This window comes from Crocuta crocuta, unplaced genomic scaffold (assembly GCF_008692635.1).
Source record: "Crocuta crocuta isolate KB4526 unplaced genomic scaffold, BGI_CrCroc_1.0 scaffold167, whole genome shotgun sequence".
Classification (NCBI taxonomy): Eukaryota; Metazoa; Chordata; class Mammalia; order Carnivora; family Hyaenidae; genus Crocuta; species Crocuta crocuta.
In genome coordinates this window covers 350,439-368,655 of record NW_027532406.1, presented here as the reverse complement: position 1 = coordinate 368,655, position 18,217 = coordinate 350,439, and the positions used below count along the sequence as shown (strand labels likewise).

The window sequence follows — 18,217 nt, the reverse complement described above, 5'->3', positions numbered from 1 at the left end:
ACCCTCAGCTGAGCTGAGTAAAGTCAGATGGCAAGAATTGGTACAAATGTACTTGTCATAATAAATGAGGATGAACTAAATTAAAAGAGTACTCCCAGATTTGATATAAAAGGAAATATAAATATAAAATAAAATGCTTTTTAAAGAAATAACTACAATAAATAACACAGGAAGCTTAAAAAATGCAGGAATTTGAGAAAAACAAAATAAAACTAGATATATGCTAAATTTGAAACCCAGTAATAACAATGTTAATATCAGACAAAGTAAGGCTCAAGATGATTACTTTTTGAAATGATGAAGAAGGATATGTTATGTAACTAAGAAGATAAAATAGGGAGCTATAAAAATCATGAAACTCAATACATCTAACAACATGGCCTTGAAATACATAAAGCAAAACTAAAAATACTTGATAAAGTCACAATCTCAGATGAAAACTTTAGTATATTTCCCTTAGAAAATGACAGCCAGCTGAACAGGAATTTCATAGCACGTATGTTTTATTAAACAGAAAACAGAATGAACATTCTTTTGCAAGATATATAGAATAGTCACAAAACTATCCACAAATTGATTCAAAATGTAATATGTCCAGTTCAAATTTATTGGTTACAGCTCAATAAAATTAGAAATAAGCCTCACAAAGGAAGACATCATGGTGGTGAGGGAGAAGAGAAACAAGGTAAAGGAAAGAAAAAGCCTACAGGATTAGAAATAAATGAAAAATTTAGGTTTATGAGGAAATATAAACATAAATTACTTTGTAAAGGAAATGGAAGTGACACCAATATAGTTTATTAAAAATTGTGAGATATAGACTAAAATGTAATTAAAAGATTTATTCCCTTGAAAATATAAAAATGAAACAAAGAATTAAAAAAATTTAGTGGGCTTTGTTTCTAAAAATCCTAATTAAGCAACAAAAAATCCAATGACATATGAAATGACTCAGACTAAAACTTAATAAAATAAAAACAGTATACAATATACTTTATCAATAGTACCAACAGATAGTTTTATTTATTTTTTTTAAAGATGAATCTAGCAGATCTAACTAAGAAAAAAATAGAGATGAGCACATCACATTAGGAATGAGAAGATTGAAAACTAGAGTTTTTATCAAATTTGAAAATCTAAAATAGGCAATTTTAAGGCAATGATAGTTACCGATATTATCTCAAGAAGGAATAGAAATTTAAATAGAGAAAAAGATTATAGAGGAAACTGGAAAAAATAGTCATATATCTCTCAAAGAGGAGAAACTTACTATAGTTTATTCCAGAACATGAAAACATTGAACATTACTCATGTCATCTGATTTGGTAACTGACCTAAACAAGATGATGAGCGCACATGAAAATTAAGCTGTAGGTCAATATCTTTTTCAAATGTGAGTAAAAGAATCCTCTGTGAGAAATTAACAACAAGATTTAGGAATGTAGTAATAAAAAAAATACTACCTCATGACCAAGTAGGATTTATCTCAAAATGGAAAGGTTAGTTTATTATTAGAACTTATCAGTAAACATCATATTGGCATTTTAAAATGAAAAAGAGAATATATGTGGTCATATTAATAAATATAAAAGAAAAAAATCTCATGAAATTTAGTAACTCTTCTGTTATCTCTTAACAATTAAGGAATACATGGAACCTTCTCTAACTTGATTAAAATTGTTCACCAAAAACCTACGCAGCCTGCATAGAGAACACTGGGTGAAAAAGATTCCCATTACAGTCCTTCAATAAGTAAGGAAGAAATTTTCTACATTCCCCTGGAGATACTAGCCTAAGCAATAAGATGTACAACAATGACAATAAAAACAAAAAAGAGCAATAATGATTGTGGTAAATAGAACATTATTTGTAGTCAGTATTATAATTTACCTCAAGGACTAGCAAATATTTTCAGTAAAGGATCAGATGTCAAATATTTTAGGCTTTGTGAGACAGAAGATAGCTGTTACAACTACTCAGCTCTGCCCATATAAAATATAACAGAGCTAAGACCCATGATATGTGTAATAGAACAAAATGTAAATGTGCTTAATTCACCTATTTAAAATACCTTCGGGTTGAATCATAAGGCAAATTTCAATTCTCTGTGTTATGTAAGAGAAAAAGAAACAAATTGACTCAAAAGTTTAGATAAAAGCATAGAACCAGAGGTTACAGGGGTTGCAGGAGGGGTTACAGTCTAAATACCACAGAGTAGTATTTAAGCAAAAAGAGCATTAAATGAGACAAAGAAATCATATGATAGGACAGGACGTTGGTTTATTATGTTCAAAAATTCTGTGGGTCAGGAATTCTAACAGAAGACAGTGGGGACGACTTATATCTGCTCCATAATGTCTGAGGGCTCAACAGTAGACTTGAAGTCTAGGAACTAGAATCATCTGAGAATTGGTATACTCATATGCTTCATGGCTGTTGCTGACTATCAGCTGGGGACTTCAGTTCCTCTCCATGTGGAAGTCAATGTGATCATCCTTTCTATATATGTCTGGGCTTCCTCACAGCATAATGGCTGAATTCAAAGGGAAAAATATCTCAAGAAGAGAGTAAGAGTCAGGCATAAGCCATATTGTCTTTTATGACCTGTATCTTGGAATTCATACAGCATTACTTTAACTACATTCTGTTTGTCAAGGCAGTCACCAAAGTCCTGCTCAGGTTTAAGGGAAGGAAAAATAGGTTCTGCCTCTTGTTGGGGAGTAGCAAAGTTCTAGAAGAGCACATGAGAACAGAAATATTGCTTTGATCATTTTTGGAGAGTATAGTCTTCCTCAATAACATAGTAGATCACAAATTTTAATATATTTCAGGAAGCAGAAGAAGTATAAAACCTGAGTTCACCAGGCAAGGAAACTAACAATTTATAACAACATACTGAAAAAGCCCTTCGACTCAAACTTTTTAAAACTCTTAAAAACAAGTCAAAGATAACATACAAGCTCAAATTGTAGAATAGCCAAAGAAATATGAGATAATGAAGCCATTACCTGTCAGAACCTATGAAATAAATTTGAGGCCATTCTGAGAAGAAAACAGAACATGTATTTAAGAACATATATTAAAAGCAAAAGAATGCGAAAGATAGATGAAGCATCTGACTCAAAAAACACTCAGCTAAGTAAACCAAAGGAAAGCAGAAGGGATTAATTATTAAAACTAAAAACAGATATAAATAAATTATAAAACAAAGAATATAATAAATAATTCAGGAGCTGACTGTTAAAAACCTGTATTAAGGAAAATTAAAGAAAATACAAATATACAAAACATAAAATGAAAAGTCACAGAAGAGAAAATTAAAAGAATTGTAAGAACAAACTTTGTTGAATTTTGTGAAAATATTTGAAAATCTAGATCAAATGGATAATTTTCTAAGAAAATGAAATTTCCCTAAACTGACTCCAGAAGAGCTGAAAAATTGAAATGGATTTCCATAGGAAAATAAAGAAAATGCATAAAGACCTCTCACAAGCCCACACAAAACTATCAACTCCAGGTGGTTTTACAGGAGAATTTTACCAACCTTTAGAATAGAAGGTGATTTGATGATTCTGATAAATGTTTGGTAACTGGATCTATGTACATGATGATGATGATGATGATAAAAAAATAAAAACACCTTGATCTGTAGTGTTTGCCAATTTCTTTGGTATAAATATTCCCACCATGACTGATTCCAAGCTATCTACAAAACATCACTCAGTGTGGAGTAGGGAAGAGATGTGCACAATTGACTCTTGTAAGTTGGTCTAAGCTGCTTCCTACATACCATGGAGGTGACTCCAAAGCTATTTAAACTGTTTGAGAGCATAGCTAAAGAAGTGCTTCTAAATTCTTTCTTATGAAGTGCATAAAATATTTACAGAAAATTGACAAGGATGACAGAGAATATAACTACATACTCATCTCAGCTATGAGTATACATACAAAAATGCTAAATAAAATAATTATAAACAACAGCATGCAGCAACATAAACAGCAGAGCAAAACATCATGGCCTACTGAGATTTATTCCAAGTATCTAATGAAATTTTAATATTAAAATATCCATTTATTTAATCTTTTAAATAGATCTGAAGATGAAAGCCATAATCCCATAGATGTTGAAAGAACGTTGTCAAATGCAATAACCATCCTTGGTGAAAAGCATATAAAAATAGATGTATACTTCCTTAATGTGATAAAACACATCATCTCATTCTACAAGCCAATGTCAAACTTAATGGGCAAACTTAAGAAGTAGTTTTATTAATGTAAGGACAAGATAAGGTATCTGTTACCACCACTATTATTTACGGTTATACTGGAAATACTAACCAATGTGATTAGACAGGAGAAAGTAACAACAGGCATGAAAATGGAAAGCATATGGTAAAGCTGTCATGCTTACAAGATGACTTTATTTGACTTGACAGTTGGAAACTCAGGAGAACCAGCTGAAAGACTAATAAGATAATGAAAGTGATGAAGTAAAGCATAAAGTTAATGTACAATCACTAGCCTTTTAATAGTAGAACAAAAACCAGTTGGAGAGTATTTTGAGTGAAAGACACCATTTATAGAAGCAACATAAAAGATACTAAGTTGAGAATATTATAATCCTACATTAACAAAAACATACAATATCTTAATGAAGAAAACATTAAAACCTCCTAAAAGGACACAAAAGGGTATTTGAAGATGTGGACATACCTACTATATCATTTTCTATGAATACTCAAAACCATAAATATGTCAATGTGGTTGTTTCTGTTGTTATTAAAATACAAATTCATTATAAAATTATAAGATTATAGGGATTTTTTTATTCCTTTTAAACTAGAAAAATTGAATCTGAAGTTCACATGGAAAACTAAGGAAAAATAATAGCTGGGATCATTCTGAAAAAGAATTATAATGAGGAGAAATTAGCTCTTTTGGAAAGCAAATATATTATAAAGCCTCAGTAGTTAAAACAGTGTGGTACTGGCACATGGATCACTCAACAGACTAATGGAATAGAATAAGAAATCAGGAACTCTGTTATATGTGGGGATTTAGTACTTGATAAGGTGGTATCTCAGACTGGTAGGGAAGAGATGGATCACTCAATATATGTTCTTGAGACAAATGTGTAGCTATTTGGAAAAAAATTGGATTCATATCTCATGCCTTATACTCGGATAGATTACAAATGAATTAAAATTTTAGATGGAAAAGAAGAAACCATGAAAGAGCTTAAAGAAAACAGAGAATTCATTTTTGAAAGCTGTAATTTTGAAAAATAAAAATTGAAAAATGTAACCTATTAAAAATACTCTTTTTTTTTACAAAACGTTTTACATAGAGAGGAAAAGACTATAAGCAAAGTCAAGACAGTGAACATGAAAAATATTTGGAAATCTTATCACAGATGATGATAGATTATGTGTATTTCTGACATATGAAGACTGCATAAAAATCAGTAATGAAATGATTACCAGATTAGCATAAAAATAGACCAGCAATCATACTCCTAGAAATGCTTGCATATGTTAAGTGACATATATATACTTATATGGTATTTATTATAGAGTAGATGTGCTAGCTAAACACTAAATAGCCAAAGAGCTAGCAATTGAGAAATCATTAAATTATGGTACATCCAATCTGTAGAATATTGTGTAACTCTGTCAAAAGAATTAGGAAGCTTCTTACATACTTAATATGTGAGTCTATGCAGTATATATCATGAAGGGAAAAAGCAAAATTCAAAACAATATGTATAGCATATTGCTATTAATGTATAAGAATCTATATTAAATAAAAACCTCTCAAAAATGAGTGATAATAGCGCCCACCTATGAATGGTGAGAACCAGGTACATGGGAAGACTAGAATGGAAGAAAGGCTGCTCATTATACTCTTGTATTTACTTTAAAATTTTGAATCATAATTCAAAATAAATTGGATTTTTTAAGATTGAAATAAAATTCATATAGCTTATAACGTAACAATTATACATGTTCAAATGATAGTATACAGAATGATGTTCATTGCAATGTTTTTCCAGCAGTAAAAAAGAATGAAAAGAGGGACGCCTGGGTGGCTCAGTCAGTTGGGCAGCTGACTCGGCTCAGGTCATGATCTCATGGTTGGTGGATTCGAGTTCCATGTCCGGCTCTGTGCTAATGGCTCGGACCCTGGAGCCTGCCTGCTTCGGATTCTGTATTTACCTGTTTTTGCCCCTCCCCCACTTATGCTCTGTCTCTTTCTTAAAAGTGAATAAACCTTAGAATGGGGGCGATTGGGTGGCTCAGTCGGTTAAGCGTCAGACTTCGGCTCAGGTCATGATCTCATAGTTTGTGGGTTTGAGCCCCGCCTCTGGTTCTGGGCTGACAGCTAACTCAGAGCCTAGAGCCTGCTTCGGATTTTGTGTGTGTGTCTCTCTCTCTCTGACCCTCCCTGGCTCACGCTGTCTCTCTCTCTCAGAAGTAAATTAAAAAAATACATTAAAAAAAGAATGAAAAGAGAAATTATATGCTCATCAGGAAAGGAATGGTTAAAAAGATATTGAATGCTACTTGTTGGGATGAGCACTGGGTGTTATATGGAAACCAACTTGACAATAAACTGTTTAAGAAAAAAACTGATATTGAATGCTATAGAGCAGTTTCTTAAAAATTAAGGTAAATTAAAAATAAGGTAGGGTAAATAAGATATTAACCCAGAATGACTTTAGGATATATTTTTGAGCAAAAAACATTCAAGTGTAAAACATTTGTACACTATGTATTTAAGTATTTAAAAGCACAAAAACCTTTTGCATGCCCATTCGCACAGAAACACGTATGTGGGTACAAATGCATAGAAACCATTTTGGAAAGATGGACATAAAACCTCTAAAATGGATACTTTCAGGGAATACCCAGAGTGGTGTGACAAGAATAAGAGGGTCAAAAGGATTAGCATTCTCAGTATCTGAATTTTTATTAAAATATGCTAGTATTTTATTTACAAAATGGTATTAGTAAAAGTAATAAAGGATCTGAAGAGGGTAGGAGCTTTGGGTGACATGGAGACTTTGAAAGTTTGTTTTCCCAAGGACCATGATAAAGAAAGAAGTTTGTTTGAAAATGTTCCTTTGCTTCTTCAAATTTAAATAATCCACTGTTGAGAGTCCATTGTAGACTTTATATATGCTGTCAATGCTGCAGGCTGGGGTATTAATATGAATTAAATATTCTGGTAAATAGATAGAAAAAAATAAAGAGGTACATGCATATATTGCATTGCTCACTGATGTACTGAAAATGGGAAGGAAGATGTTGGCATTAATAATAGCTACTATTTATTGAGTGATTTCTTTAGAGCTAGGCACTACGCTGGTATTTTATATATGTTTGTGGTCTCATTTAATCTTGGAAATATCTCCTGAAGCTGGATATTATCCCCATTTTATATATGAGGAAATTGAAGCTTAGAGAGATATTATATAGTTTACCCAAGGTCCCAGGGCTAATAAGTGTCCTTTGTGAGGTTCAAAACCAGGTCCAGTGCTGAGATCTGTGTTCTTCCCTCTGTTCTATTCTGCCCCGCCCCCCCAATAAAATACACTTAACAACAGAACTACACTAAACGGATTTTAATTTTTCCTGATGATTCAAGAAAGCGCTCTAGCTTTTTCAGAATTTCAGGAATCCTGTTAAGAGCATCAATTATCAGAGCACTAGTGAAGCATGAAAATGATGGTTAATTGGGGGATATCCAGTTGAAAGAAAGCAGACTAATGCTGCACTTACAGAATTTAGTGCTTCTATTACAGATAAATAAAGGTATAGCAAAATCACTGGCGTGAGTTTTGCATAGCCCCTTTGTTATTAATTGACCTTCATGTTCTGAAGACCTTCATCCCCTATATACTGATTTCAAATATTCTGTCTTTATCTGCACCTAAATCAGACCTTGTGTGTCTGTTCATAGACCTATAGATATTGTTTAGATATGTGATACAATTTCCCCTCTATTGGAACCTCATAGCAAAAGATCTAATCTCTGTAACCTGAATTAACATAAGCAGAGTTTAGGTATACTGCACCAATGGCTTCATAGACAACCCCTTTGGTTATAGATTATAAATGTCATTTAGAGAAAGCACAAGATGGCTCCTGAGTGTCTAGTAAACTTCAACAACCACCTGAGAGATACCTCTGTGTGACTGCATAAAATGGAAATAAAGAATGGCAAATAACCCATTGACTATGCACTTTCTCACCCGCTGAGAGCAAAACGCAATCCAATGCAATTTTAGTACTTACATGCCTCTGGGGAAAATAGACCCCTAAAAATCACTGAGTGCAGCACTAGAAAAATTTCTTAAATTTGTGCAATGCTTGGTGTTATAAAACCCAAGGAAGCTTAGGCTTTCTCCTTGAGTAAAATGGACTGGTAATTTTGTTTTGTTACATTATCCACCAAGCATAATGATAATGGGTCACATGCAATTTAGGAAAAAATTAAGTCTAATACGAAAAATCTCTAATAAATACTAACAGCATCTTATTGGTATTGTCGTTGGTCTAACCCTTCTATTAACATTTGTTTTTTACATATTAAATGATCTGTAATATGTTGAAAATGAAGAGGGTAGTAAAATTTAAAAAAATATTCCTCTATACATTGTACAAATGTTTACATGCCTTTTCCCTCAGGCAGGTGCTGGGCGGTATGGTATATACAAGGAAGCAGTACTAAGTTATAACAGGAGATTCTTATTTTTTATATGCTGAGCAGGGAAGTTGCTCACTATAGGGGCTAGACCCTATCATTAACCAGGAACACAACCAATTCAATGAAAAACAGAGATTGAAGATCAGAATTCAGCCCTAAGTAAAGGAGAAAAAATATCTTCTCAAATCAGGCTTCTTCTGAGCCACTAAAGGAGGGTGGAGAAACTTAGGGAACCTCTGGTATCCAAACAAAGGGATGGGGGAATTTTATGCAGTGTTAGATACCCATCATGGACAGTGTGGTAGAGTGGGATAGAACTCAGGAAGTGTGATATTCAGGAAGCTTTGATTAGGTATGTGCTTCTCAAGCCTACATAAGAATTTCCCAGGGAACATCCATCAGGCAAAGATGCTTGAGCACCTAGTTCCAGGAATTCTGATTTAGTGAGTCTGGGCTGACACCCTGGCATCTGGTTGGTGTTTTGTTTTGTTTTGTTTTGTTTTGTTTCAGAGAGAGAGAGAGAGAGCATGAGCAGGGGAGGGTCAGAGAGAGAGGGAGACACAGAATCTGAAACAGACTCCAGGCTCTGAGCTGTCAGCACAGAGCCCCACGTGGGGCTCGAATCCATGAACTGTGAGATCATGACCTGAGCCGAAGTTGGAGGCTTAACCGACTGAGCCACCCAGGCATCCCTGGCATCTGTTATTTTTAATGAGCTATTCCGATGATTCCTCCACATACAGCACTTTGAGGACCACTACATTAAATGATATTAACAAAGAACCTCTTTTCCCAAGTTCTCTCTGCTCTCCTCTTAAAAAAATTTACATTTGAAGTGGAGATAACAGACAGAAAGTCAAACAAGTAAACAAGGTAAAATGTTACAAGTGCTGTGAAACTTGGGGGAACCAAGGACTGGGTCATTGGGTGAAGGATTGCCTAAGTCGATGTAAGGCTTGAACAAAGGCCTGGCCATGGGTGTAGAGAAGTGGACTTTACAGGACTGGTGTGGAGAAGATTGCATACTTGGGTGGTATTCACCAATTGGTTATAAATGGCAAATGGGAAGGAAGAGTGGGGATGACTGTCAGGTTTTTAGCCTGAATAACTGTGAAAGGTAAAGCCATTTTATGAGGAATGGCATTTGGGGAGGAACAGATTGGAAGGGACATGTTGAATATGAGGTTCTTTGCTTACAAGTAGAGATGCTGTAAGTCATAGGTCAGTAAACTTTTACTGTAAAGGGCCAGATAGTAAGTATTTTAGGCTCTGCAGGCCAGGTGGTCTTTGTTGTGACTACTTAACTCTGTCATTGTAGCATGAAACTATTCATAGGTAATACATAAGTAAATAAGCGTAGCTATGCTCCTATAAAAAATTATTTACAAAAGCAGGCAGTGGGCCAGATTTGGCCTTTGGGCTCTAACTTGCCACTCCTCCTGGAAATATAAGTGTGATAGCAGATAGAAAAGTAGGCATATTAATATATGTCTATGGTCTCTTCCTATGTAGCCATAGACTCACACCTACTCTGTATAAACACTGCATTTCATGGTTATTTTGAATGAAGAATTTCTTTCCAATGTGTTTAAAAATCGCTCAATGATTGTCTATAAAAAATTAAATATGGAAATGTAAATTAAAACCCTTACATTTTGTACTTACTGGTTCAGCAAAATTTAAAAATCTGGCTGTACTAAGTGTTGGAAAAGCTGTAGAGCAACAGAAACTGAAAAGCTATTTTGGTGGAAGTATGAGTTAGCATATCTACTGTGCAAATTTGTTATTGTCTCATGAATTTGAATATATGCAGACCCTAAGATTTTGCAGTTCTCTTCCTAGCAGAGTAACTCAGGAGAATCTATTGAACGTATTCAGATCAATATGAACTATATTCATACCATTGTCTGTAATTGCAAAACAAAAGAAAACAAAATAGACTGAAAATTTTAAAATAGCCCGAATAGGTTTTGTAGTAAGTTGGGTAACATTCATTATGACATGAATCTATAAAATGGGGAGAAAAGAGACTCACTGAGTGAGATCATTTATATAAAGTTCAAAAATGTCTATTAAGACACTATTTTAAAAGAGTCTTTTCATAGGTGGCAAAACCAGGAAAAAAACCATGGAATGAAAAACTCAAAGTTCAGGGTTGCATTTACCCCTGGTGGTAAGTAGAGGCAAATAAATCTAATCTGAAAGGAAGAACTGAAGAGATTTCTTTATTTGTAAACTTAGTGATGAGTACATAGGTATTTAAAAAGCTTTTGTTCTCAATGCTTTTCATATGTTGTATCTATTCCCTTGTAATGAAGCAAGCATTGAATGATAATGAAAAGCAAGACAAAGCCAGAATTGTACCGATTTGCTAATTTTATATTTTCAAGATATACTTAACTTTTTCTTCTCTAAAAAAGAAAGGTTAATGTTGGGGACTGCTTATCTGACTTTGCTAGTCAGGTCACCTTTCCTAATGATTAAGGGCCAGCTGGCTTCCAGTGTTTCATCTGGGCAGAATGGGACAGTGGGGACCAGGGACAGCACAGAGGAGGGAGGAGGCTCTGGAGGCAGGCTGATATAGCTGGTGTAGGGTCATTTGAGTTTCCCAACTTAAAGAAGAACAAGCATTGTCTTTGGCATAGGACAGAGTGTGGTTAAATTCCTCCCTGCCTCCTTAGCATTCAGCAAGTGATTCCTTGCTGTCTTTGTATATCCCAGTCATCTGGGCTTACAGGGACACTGTGTAGTGGTTTTGTGGTGGAGAAACTATTGCTACCTAATTTTTAATTTCTTGAAAATCACTTTGTAGTGTCATGATTACATGACTTGGAAGAAGATAAACTCTCTGTCCATTCCAAGTATAAATGGGCACTTGAGATGAAACCATCTAGTTAATTTCCCCTTGTTGCTGGAGTAGAATCTGAATCCAAACCACAGCACCACCTCGCCCCTAAATCTCTATTAAAAACCACCTTGGGTAGTCTGGCAATGCTTTATTTAAAGTCAGCAGAGAATTATAAAGTCAAAAGTGAAAAATGGTACAACAAGAAAGAATCATAAAAAAATACTAGATCAGTTAAATGTAGTCAAAGGCAATTTAGTGTGTTCTGGCAGCAGTCCTTATTGATGCAAAGAATGTGATGTGTCAGGGGTCGGCAAGTGCGCGTAGGAAATGCAGAATGAAGGATGCAACTCCATGCTCGATGCTGGAGCAGCCACATGAGGCTGTGAAGGATGCCTCACTGTCTTGCTTTTTCATCAGGAATTTCAGGGAGAATATTCTAATTCTCCCAGTCTGGACATCTTTTTTTTTCCCCCTTGATGTAGCAAATTTTTAAAATTATTTCTTTCGTGGAAATAAGCTAATATTTCAGGAAGAATATTCTAATTCTCCCAGTCTGGACATCTTTTTGTTTTTCCTTGATGTGGTAAATTTTTAAAATTAGTTTTTTTTTTTTCTTTCATGGAAATAAGCTAACCTAGACGCTTTGTAGATTGGGTCAGACCTGGAAGGTAGCTATCTCTCACCGGTACATTTTAGTATCTGAGTATTCTAGTCTCTTAGGGATCCCCACACTGGTCTGCTTTTTCATATCTACATCCCAAGTTGTGATCATTTCTGCCTCTTCTTCTTTAGCTGCCTTAGTTCGTATTAGCTAGTCAGATTAGTAATAACCATAGCTATGATTATTAAGCAACTACCATGTTTTAGGCACTGTGCTGGGTCCTGCATATGCATTATCTCACCAATTCTCACAAAAGCTTCCTAAGATAGGTCTTAGTATCGTAGTGATTTTACAGAAGAGAACAACTAAGGTTCAGAGACTCAGAACTCCTTTGAGGTTACACATTGAGCAGCAGAAACAAGACTCACCAAGCCTGGTGCCTAAGTGGGTGTTAGGCTAGAAGGGTTGCTTTTCTTATCTCATCAGGAGTTGTGGGTGGGGACCAATAATTCTAGAGAGCATAGTTGCAGTAGAGGATCCTATCTTGGATTTGCCACTTACTGGCTTTTTGACCTTGGGCAAGTTACTTGACTATTCTGTCTCTGTAACTGGACCTAACAGAACACCTATTTTAGTAGTGTTGTTGTGAGGATCTTAGGAGTTGATATAAGTGAAGTATTTCAGAGAGTTCCTGGCCCATAGTAAGTACTTGTATACATGTCACTGTTGGTATTGCTCCTGCTTCTATTATTATTATTATTATTATTATCCATGTTGATACTATTGTCGTTTTTGATGTTTCTGGAGACAGAATGCCTTCACTGAAAAAAGTACCTATGTGGGGCCTGCTGTGGGTAGGGCCATATCCACTTTTGGTACATCCATTTGTCGCAAAAGAAGATGAGGCAGAAATGATCACAACTTGGAAATGAGAAACCCAGATTCCTTGGGTACTTCCACTTGCAAAATGAGGTTCTAGGGTACCTCTTTCCTATCTACAAATTCACTTCTAGGAGAGAAAGAAGAAGGTTTGGTGACTCTTCTGGTAGGTCTTATCAGGGTCTTGGTTGTAGATTCAGGAGGAATGATTGGGTTGATGTAAATGCTTTAGAGGGTCTGAAAGAGATTAGAGAAACCTATTCCAAAGGATAGAGGCAGGACAGGAGGGAACCATTAATCTCGCGGACATTCAATTCCCTAAGAACTTTTTTGGGAATGACCAGAAACAAGCCAGGCCATATGCTGTCCATTTGCAATCCGCTGAGCTGTGGGCTTTTTTATTTTTTCTTCGACAGATCGAGGCCAATGCCATTGCCTCATTTAAGATGGTTCTCAAACTTGAAAAGGAACTGAAAGGTTGAGACATGCATGCAGAGTCAACACAGATGATTTGATGAAAGTAGTCCTGTCAAACACCAGGGCTCTCCTGACTGTCAAAAACAGTCTGATGACATATTCGAAGCCTCCCAGACTGGCTTGCATTTTAGGAAATATGCACAATCAGGGAAGACACAGTTATGCTGTGGAGAGTTCTGAGATGTGGAGAGAACAAGTTAATTGTTCAGCCTCAACTGAGACCTTTCACTCAAGCCATTAATCACAGTGCACAGCCTAGGCTGCTGTCTGCTCCAGATGAAGGCTCATTCCAGGTGCTGGCCATTTGCGTTTTCCTCCAACTGGGCTGATTTATGAACCCAGAGATGTTTCCTGGTTTTTCCAAATTCTTTCCCATTACTTTGTAATAAAGGGGACATGTGATTTCTGGTTTTTTGCAGATCCTCTGTTTTAACATCCCTAATAACAAAGATTTTTTCAATTAGTTTGTGGCCTGCTCTCTGTGATCTGGAAGGTAGAAATGGTGTTCTGTGTTTTGAGTATTAAAGTTAAGAACTTTAGAGAGACTCTTATTTATTTCCCGTTTGGCTGGAGTTGACAATGCAAAAGTACTGCATGAGTCTTTGTGCCCACATTCAACATCTTGATGCAAATTAAGGCTTAGTAACCTTAGTGACAGCAACTCACCACAGGTGTTAGAGTTATCCTCATCCCACTCCAGTGCCTATGGTTTGGAGTATAATATCAGGGGGCCTTCTGCATTTGGGCCAGGTCTCCGGTGACAGTGTAAGCCAATATTGAAGACTTCACAAGAGAATCTGAGTGTCCGAGACGGACACTATAATATTGAGGCTGTACTGGGTGCTGCCGAGTGTTACCTGTTTGAAAACTAAGCCTGATCTTAGCTGATAAGGGACAACAGATCTCTTGGGAGTTTTCCCAAGTGGCTGAAATGTGTTACAGAAAAGTAATTGGAAATTGATATTTGACATGTCTCTTGGTTACTTTTTATTCCTGATAACACCAAAGGGTTTGGCCAGGAGTCACTAGTGACTAATACGTGAAATTCTGCAGTCTATTGCTGAAATGCAATCTTTTCTTGAAAGTAAGCAGCTGCTTTCTTGAGCCTTTGCTTCCTAACTAGCACTTCAAGTGTAGAGACCCAGGGGCTTAATTTGGGTGAAATGAGTGGTGAATACAGCCTTTTGATAATTCTCTGAAACAAAATCATCACTGACAATGGAATGCTGTCCTTAAAATGCAACTCAATTTAACAGGTTCTTATTCAGAGCCTGCTATAGGCTCTACATTGTGTTGTGTGCTGTGGGACGTACAAAACAAATGTCAAGCATGGCCTTTGCCCTTGAAGAACTTACAGGCTCTTAGGAAGGATGATGTGTTTATGAAACACATTTTACATGGCAAGATAAGATATCATGTATGTGCCAAAGTGAGTGGAATCTGTAATAAGTATAACAGGGAGTCAGAAAAAAAAAGAGAGTAGGGGAGACTGGGGTTGTCAAGGAAGCTTTATGGATGAGGTGGGACAAAGACACCAATATTTCAAACCCAGAACTCTACCTTAAAAGAAAGAGCAAGGAGCACAGTATCAGATTCCTTAAAGATTATGGAGTCTCCTTTAAGTGAAAGTAAATTTGTTCAATATGAGAATGGATTAATTTAATTCAATAAATATTTATTGAGTACATCTATGTGCCAACAACTGTATCCAATGAGGTAGGGGAAGGATAATTCATACAAAAAAACATGTCTGGGTATCTACCCTCTCTTAACGTAGATATTTAAAGCTATTGCTGCTCTGTGTGATTCCAAAACCTGTGGTTTTTACCACTTACCATTCTGTCTCTCAAATTGACCTCATGCTTGCTTCAACAGTACATATCCTAAAATAGGAACGATACAGCGAAGATTAGCATCGTTCCTGTGCAAGGATGGCATGCAAATTCAAGAAACATTCTATGTTTAAAAAAAAATAGACCTTCTTCTTATCCAGGATATCTTTGGGTTGAGAAGCTTAGTGTAACTTTTTGTGTAGAGGACAGAATGACATGTCCAACGTCATAATTTATATGCAGTGTAAACAGTTGCATACATGCTTGTCATGAAAGGAAGACACACTGAGTTAGTGGAATATGGTCCCAAATTGTTAGGTTAGAGAGTATTTGGAATAGCATTTGAGAAGTCTGCTCCTGGCTCAAATTCAGGCCCATAAGTAGAGCCCAAGCACTCTGAAGATCAAGTTTTTCTTGGAATTTTCATTATTACCCTTGACAGCTTCTGTGGAAACCCAATTAGTAGGGTCTTCCATCAGTAGAGTTTGAGACAATCTTACATTGGCTCTTTGGCGTTTGTGAAGTTTGATATTGGCACCATCCAGATATATTGGTTAAGTCACTAAAAACTATCTCTCTTCTTCCTTTCAAACAGGGGAAATCAATTTTTTTATCATCTCTTAAGGTACAGGTGTAACTGGGAAACTGTAAATTGTTCTAGAGAGAAAAGATGTCAGGATGATAATAGCAGTGGCGTTGGTGGTTATCATGGACATGGTAGTCATTATTCTAAGTATCCACATAACTTTTAAGTAATAGAACCATGGAATGCTAGTAAACCCTGGAAAGAATCTAAGATATCAAGCACTGAGGAGCGGAGGTGTCAGAGTTTATTTAGCTAAGCAATACCAGAAGAGGACTAGAAAATCCCCCTTACTAGCTAGCAATCATTCTCATACCACAATGAGACCTCTACTTGGTAACCCCTGCATATCAGCCACCCATGTGACTGCTTTTTGAAGCTAATTTAGGTATCAGATTAAATGGAATTCTGAGAAAACTTTTTTTTTTTTTGGCCTGGAGGGAGTAGTGGAAGGAAAAGCTAGAAGAAATTTGAAATCACTTTTGATTCCTCTCATTTTCCTTAGCATTTAATCACACTCTTCTGTTGAAAGGTTCGTCTTGGCCTCAATGAGTAGACATATACACATGTCCTCACTCGTTCATCTATATGCACGTGTATATATTGATATGCATTCCTCTTCATCATCTGCAGGCATTTTATAAATAATGGCTTGTGTGTGTGTTTTATCATCTTATTTTTTAAATGAAAATGACAACTTCAAAAATTTTTCAGAAATAGTTCTTCAATGGTAAAGAAATTCCAGCATGTAGGCTAGGGTCATCTTTGGGTTACAAAATTCCACAGAGGAGTTGGCATGGGGAGAGTATAGGCACTGTGGCTTTGGAATTTTTGCCTTTCCATTTGGGGGCAGACAAGCAAAGGTGGTAACAAAAAAGTTGAATTAGTGGAGAACTAGTGTAGTAAAAAGTGAAATAGAAGAAAGGTAGAACAAAGTTAGAGTGCAAGCAACGAAGTTAGTGTAGATAGAGGCAAGAGGAGGTATGAATATGCTCCACCCCTCTCCCAAACTCGTGCTCCTCTCCGAGTTATTACTTGGGCTCAGGATGGAGTTGAGATTATAAAAGGAGTTTGGACTTGTAAGTTGTAAATTTTGTTGTTGATGAAGCTGTTTTGGAAGCTTTCTTCTTGAATAGAGCCTGGGCAATTTTATATAGTAAAGAGGATCAGGTGGAGCTCAGAAGAGAGGAGATAGACCATTTACAGGCTGATTTAGATTTTGGGTTTAAGGGTGAGAAAACACTTTCAGATTGCCATAAATCAAGGAGACAAGTCAGCAGAATCAAAATATGGCTCAGGCTCTACTCATCAAGTTATGTGTCAGTAAATGCATCCACCCAGTGGGGCATCTTTTTCTAATTCAACCAGAGCACTCTCCAGAATAGTATAGTCCCTGGATACAGGAATTTTCAGTTTTCCTATAAGTTGTCCCCATTCATTCATGTACCTAGGCAAGGAACAGAGATTTAAAGCTGAAGTTCCTGAGAAAAGCTCCTTTTTTTTTTAATGTTTTATTTAATTCTGAGAAAGAGAGACAGCGTGAGCAGTGGAGGGTCAGAGAGAGAGAGACACAGAATCCGAAACAGGCTCCAGGCCCTGAGCTGTCAACACAGAGCCGAATGCGGGGCTCGAATCCATGAACCGTGAGATCATGATCTGAGCCAACGTCAGACGCTTAACCAACGAGCCACCTAGGAGCCCCAGAAAAGCACTTTTTAATGTACTTTTCTTGGGTAGCTGAATGTAGACAGTAAGAAAACCTGGTGGCTCATGGAGCAGACTAGCTGCAGAGATCACTTTCTCCAGCAGTCAGGGAAGTTTAAAAGGGAAGTGACCCAATAGAGTCTTGGATTTCATACTTTTAAGAAGGGAGCCACAAAGCTCAGGATGTAGACACCTAAATTTCCAGATTCTCTCACCTCGAATTTCCTTTGGAAATGCTATGAGCAAGCATCTGGCTTTAGTGGTTCCTTCTTTCTTTGTTCATAAACTCCTTGTCATAATTATTGTGCAGATCCTTGTCCTTGGTGCCATATTGCCATGGTGGGGGCAGGGGGGGCAGTGAGGCCTCTGGAAGAACGTAATAACTTTGAGGAGCATAAAGGTCATCGTGAAACCAGGAAGACAAGCATGATTGTACTAACTGAAGTGTGTTACAAAGCCTATTTGACAACAGCTATGGGATATTGAAAAATCGGAGACCGCCATCACATATGGAGGGGTCTTCCCATATTCACCTCACTGGCTGTTTCTTCTTATTGAAGAATGAAAACAGTAAATGGCCTAAA

General features: G+C 36.3%; 1 protein-coding gene and 1 non-coding gene across 2 annotated transcripts in view; both read left to right on the top strand.

Annotated features, from left to right (window-relative positions):
* The window catches only part of LRMDA (leucine rich melanocyte differentiation associated), a 1,022,609-nt gene that overhangs the window by 835,479 nt on the left and 168,913 nt on the right, over window positions 1-18,217 (top strand). The window lies entirely within an intron of this gene.
* On the top strand, window positions 15,374-15,480 carry LOC144243608 (U6 spliceosomal RNA). Its single transcript, XR_013338696.1, has one exon. It is a non-coding gene; the product is annotated as a U6 spliceosomal RNA (small nuclear RNA).